Below are 5,877 nucleotides of genomic sequence, written 5' to 3'. Positions count from 1 at the left end.
TCCTCAATTTGGGACACTCAGTGCGATAGTGTCCCTTCTCTTGACATTCATAGCATGTGACACTACTTCTATCCCTAGGTTTATCCTCAGCTCGTGGAACCCTAGGTGGCCTTGCATTGACTAAATGTAACTTCAAATCAGCAAATTTTGCCATAAGTTGTGCAATGTTATGATCCAAGGATGGAGCTTGTACCTGAGATGTTGAGGCTATCTCTACTCGTGGTGGGGTTGGCACACTCGGAGAAGATTGGAATGTGGACTCAATATGAAGAGTGGCCTCCTTCAAAGCAATACGAAGAGCCTCTTTAAAATTAGTGGGATCTTTGTTAAGAACTTTTCCATGCAAGCGGGGATCCAAAGCCCTGATAAACTTGCTCATCTTAAGGTGTTCCATTGCTAAAGAACTCTTTGAATCTTCCATAGAAGGTGAAGAAGAAGAAGCAACAATATGTAAAGCAGCTTGTTGATATTTGATGAATAAGGCTTCATACCTCACTGAAAAGGCAGAAACTGACTCTCCTTCCTTTTGGAAAATTTGATCCAATTGCAATAGTAAAGCATTTGGTGACTCCACTATCCCAAATCTCTCCATTGCTTTGGTCAACCTTTCCCAATCATTCTTGGACTCCTCTGGCAAAGCCTCATGCCAAGTAAGGCCGCACCCTCCAAGAAATTTGGAAGTATTTCTGCCCTCTCCTTCATAGACCAACCTGTCAAGCAGCATGCTCGGTTAAACTCTCGAAGATAACTCCCCGGGTCTTCTCCTTTCGATCCTTGGAACACCGGAATATTGAACATCTTGCACCAAAAGATGAGTAGCGACAAGGGAAATTTACTTTTTTCAAAATATTTTTTCTTTAATCATGCGGGACCTTGAGGTTAAAATAGAATAATTCTAAGTAAACCCTGCCCGCCGTCTCCACCAAAAGATGTGACACGAAATTGGGGTTTGGCCCACTTCGGTCACTTCTCAGAATCAAAACACACTGGTATGAAACCTCACACTCTCCTCACCTCCCTTTCTCTCCCTAGGTTAAGATAAAGATATACACATCAAAGGTGAGATCATAATTCATGGAAGGAAAGATGAAAGGCTCCGGAGAAGCAAGAATTTCTACCAGTCTTGCAGCTCCAAACAAGAGGGCGATTCTTTGTTGGAAGAAAATCTTCCGACTCAGGATTATGTGAATGGAAACATACGGGGAATATTGGTAAGGTTCATCTGTTCGAATAGGGCAATTTGGTCGGAACATATTAAAGCAAATGAATATAGCAATCACTTACAAGAGGATAAAACACATGGGATTGGCCTTTTGATAAGAGATTAACAGGAATTAATCATGATTAAGAAGAAAGAATGGCCAAAAGTCTATAAAAATAGAGATACACAGAGAATTATAGTTTCTTAATCCATATAGACTGTGCAAAAGAGGATTACATAGGTGCGTAGAGCTTGAAGAGAGCTTCGCGTCTATATAAAAACTTTCAAAAACGGACAACCGAGCGAAAAGTTATGAGCATTTTACTACAAGACTATAAAACTGCCTAAATTCGCCTAAAAGTTAGCAACTTTGGGAGAAATTCTGATCATCAATGAAGTAAAGGATTAAGAAATTAGTTACATGATTGGAAAGAGCATATAAAGAGCTTCCTAGACATATGATTGATTTTAGAAACCAATACCCGAATTACCGATTGAAATTTGGATATTGGACCACAAAAACTGCACTTCCCTCTCTTTGCATGAAACCTCAATTTTCACATAGCCTCTTGCCTCTCATCTCCTTCATGATTCAAGCTAGAGGGTAAGGGTTAACATTGCTCAGCGGACAATCGTAAAGATTTACCTATGGTCCCCAAAGTCTTTCCACATGCTCATTACCGCGCTAAAACCATTGGTACCTCCAAAGGAGGGCGGCAATAAGGCAAGGGCTACCTACAGGCCCACCAAGAAATGCTAAATGAGACATTCACATGTAAAGAGAGTGTTTGAAATAAGGGTTTGAAGAGAAGAGAATAGCAATGACACAAAATACTCAATTGAGGAGGCTCATTCATTGATTTGAAAGGGAGAGGAGGGCTCCTTTTATAGGTGGAGAATCACCCTCTCTTCCATTGTTACAAATTACAACATCTTCAACCCTTCAGTGACATAAGGGTAGATGTCACCATCAATTGTCCTCTTAGGCTAAGTCTTCTATTGATTATTAAATTGAAGACTTTTTGACTTTGAGAGTGTGATAAGATAATAGCCAAGCCTAAGTGGCATGTAGGTGGAGATCCCACTTACACATGGCGGAATTATCCTCTTCCATGTAGGCATTCTAGAAGAATCTTTCCCAATTATGCACCTACACACACTCCTCCACATGCCTTCCACACTCCCCAACTTATAGCCTTATGGTGAATACCATATTAATAATACAATTAAAATCCATGTGAGCATGAAGGCCCACTTTTATTTTCCACATCACTAGCCTATCTACTATACCAAAGTATTTATCAAGCATACTTGTGGCATTTACAATGTGTGCATCCTAAATCAAGTAAAACCATTATATTTGAAGATAGAATGCTGTTATCGGGGTAGCCCGCCAAGCCGCCACATCACCACGTCGTGATTCCATTGTGGGTGCTACAATCTTCTTGAACAAGCTTCCACCTTATTACCATTGAGAAACCATCAAAATATGCACAAAATTGAAAATGAAAGATATCAATTTTTCATGTCACAGTATGCCTATTTGATTTTTGCATGAATCGCTAGGGGGCCTGGGAACTCTTTTCCTTGGTACCCGGGCAAAAACTCAATCAAATCTTTATAAAGGAATCCCACCAATTCAGGTGGTTGGCTAACCCATGGGCTGGATGGGGTTAGGCTGCTGGATTGGAGGATTCCTGAGAAACAACTAGATATGATTAGTTACGTTAATCAGTTTAAACCCTGAGAAGACCTTGTTCTGTGGGAGGGGATCATCGGAAATGAGGAAAAAAGCGGTGATTCCATGGACCAAGTGCAAGTCTCTTCTTGATTTGACCATGTGACTTCAGGTTCGGTCAGATCAGTTTAATTTAGTCAAGACGACTTGACTCGTTAGAGTAATCTCCTAGTTAAAAGATTTTTTTTCCCTTCTTGGCGGAATCGCCCGTGCCCTTCCGAGCGAGGGGAGTCTTCCGGGCCTGGTCTCGGAGGGACCGGCCCCCGGGCTAGCCTCTCGACTCGGACATCCGCGGGCGAGGCCCCCGAGTGTGCAGGACCCCCGCCCCGCGCGAGAGGCCGACGTCGCTTCCGCCGCCCCGGCAGAGCAGCAAGAGCCCCGGAGTAGGCGGGCGGGGACCTCACAGTAGTTGGTATCAGAGCGTTATTGAAAGCTAATAAGGATAAATAAATTCTTATCAGAAATTGATAATAATAAACTAAGAAAAAATATTTTTCATAATGTATTTTCATTTCGTAAGTCTCATTAATAAAGAATTTTTAATCAAAGAAATTATTTTTTTAAGATGGAAGTTCCATACTTATCTGGTATTCCCGACCTCACCCAGTCATGACTGCGTTTGCCTTTGAGCATCTCATCTCTTCCGCTTCAACTCGAATGAGCGAGCAAGACTCGCACACCATTTCGAGGATTTATATTTTCCTAACCCAGCGGACGCCTCTTGCGACCGACGTGCAACGCTGAGGCAAAACCTCTCATTGGCCGCCGCCATGATTCTGATAAAGTTGAAAGTAGTACATGGTGTCATTCTATATCATTCAACGCCTCGAAATTTCAGACTCTCATGCCAAATCTATAGACTCCTTAGTCGCTTTATTCCTAAAAGGAGAAAATAATAGCTCCCTTGGCAGTAAGAGAACTTTTGTATCAAGGCATGGCTATGGCCCCCAGTACCGTCGTTTTATGCGTCTCTCGAGGAGATTTTGATTCTGGAGCCGAGCTACTCTATGTACATATTGCAACTTTTATATAAATAAATAAATATTTTTAGGAGAAAAATTCCTTGTTGTATAAGTGATTGTTTATGGACAAACTGATAAAGAAAAATCTGTTATCGGACATATGTCATAGATCTCCAATAAGATCATTGTCTTGTTTAAGAAATTGTTTTTCGAACCTCTTAAGTCTTAGGATCTCGTGGACGATATCAAAATAAAAATTTAATAATATATAATTTATGGCAGAATCATGAGATGAGGAAACCGTCAGCCAGACCCTCTCTCTGAAGATGATGAGCTTGACCCTGATGTCCGTAAGGCTCTTTATAATAGAACTCAGCCACGACCCTCAAAGGAGAAGGGGGGCGAGGCTGTGGAGAAATGGGTGGAAGCCATGGAAGAATATTTTGACGTCAGAGGCTACAATGAGCGGAGCAAAATGGCTCTTGCCTGAAGATAGTGGAAACAGCCAGGGTGGCATGGAGGAACCACTATGACACCAACCGTCTCGACAGAAATACTCTCCTAGAACGACCTTAAAACCTATTTGAGAAAGACATTTTGTCCCCCTGGATTTTTGGAAACCAAAATGAACGAATTCTTAGAGCTGAAGCAGTGGAGCAAAACCATCGAGGAATATCATCAGGCCTTCGCTCTTCTACTCAAATATTCACCACCTTCTTTAGATGAAGAGCAACTCATGGTGGCCAGGTTCATTCGGGGAATGAACGAACCCTTGGACACATGGCAGAAGCTGTCAGAATGGCGAAGGACTTTGCCAAAGCCTTCATCGTAAAAGTCCCGCCAAAGCCAGCTCCCTCATCCTTCAAGAGATTTCAGACACCGAGAAGTTCTTCCAACTTTTCGCCTCCAAGGAGACACCAAGGTCTTAACCAAAATGTGGAGACAGGAAGCTTCAGAAATGAAGGAAGACCTTTCCCCCGAAGTACATTCTCAGGAACTCCGGCTCTCTCCAGAATGTAAAGGGAAGACCTTTGAAGCGAGAACAGATGCTTCGGCGGCGGATGTCAAGGACTTGGGCACCAGCCCAAGGATTGCCCATCTCCTTCTGTGGGCCAAGGAAGCCAGGGTCCCAGAGTTCTGAGACAGACTCCTTCATATCAGTCCAATCAGGGTCCCCACAGCACCAAAATCAGGGTAACCCCAGAAGAGTGCCAGCTCAGCCTCCTGCAGCCTCCATGCAAAGTAGTCTCCGAACTCCCTCCCCAGAATTGGAATAACCAAAGAGAGAGAGTTCCACCTCAGACTGCAATAGCCAGAGCAGTCACCATAGCTGAGGAAGTGGAGGAAGAGAAAGGACAAATCTATGCAGTAGTTGATGAACATCAGGGGAATAACCGTCAATTCTTAGTCCTCTAACTCTCTAGCAGAGTACCGGGGTAAGAAATTCAAGCTTTTGATTGATTCAGGCAGTACTCATTCTTTTATTTCCCCAGGATGTCTGTGTAAATTAGTCCTAAATCAAAAATCAGGGAAACCTATGCAAGTGGGATTAGCTAGTGGAAAGATTCTTTTTCACTCACCTAGAGACTGACCTTATTCAGTTTAGCCTAGATGGGAATGTAACAGAGTGCCAATTCAGAGTCCTACCCTTGGGAATATATGATGGAATCCTTGGAATGGATTGGCTCCAAAAGAATCAGGCTGACATTCATTGTCACAATGGAACCATCTCTTTCCTAGACCTTCACGGGAATAAAGTTCAAGGAATTGGAATTTCCGGATCCCCAGTGCTGCAATTAGTCAAGGCTTCCAAATTATTAAAAGGGCTCAGAAAAAGGTAAGCTGTGTATGTCGTTAAAATGAATCCAGTAGACATAAAATGTAAAGCTAAAGAACTAGAATGGTTAAGTGATTATGCAGATGTATTTCCTGAAGAGCTGAGACTGAGATGCCCTCCATCTCGTGAAGTAGATCAT

This window comes from Cibotium barometz, chromosome 65 (genome assembly GCF_041138505.1).
Source record: "Cibotium barometz isolate CiBa-2024 chromosome 65, ASM4113850v1, whole genome shotgun sequence".
NCBI lineage: Eukaryota > Viridiplantae > Streptophyta > Polypodiopsida > Cyatheales > Cibotiaceae > Cibotium > Cibotium barometz.
The sequence above is the reverse complement of the archived record's forward strand: the minus strand, read 5'-3'. Positions refer to the sequence as shown.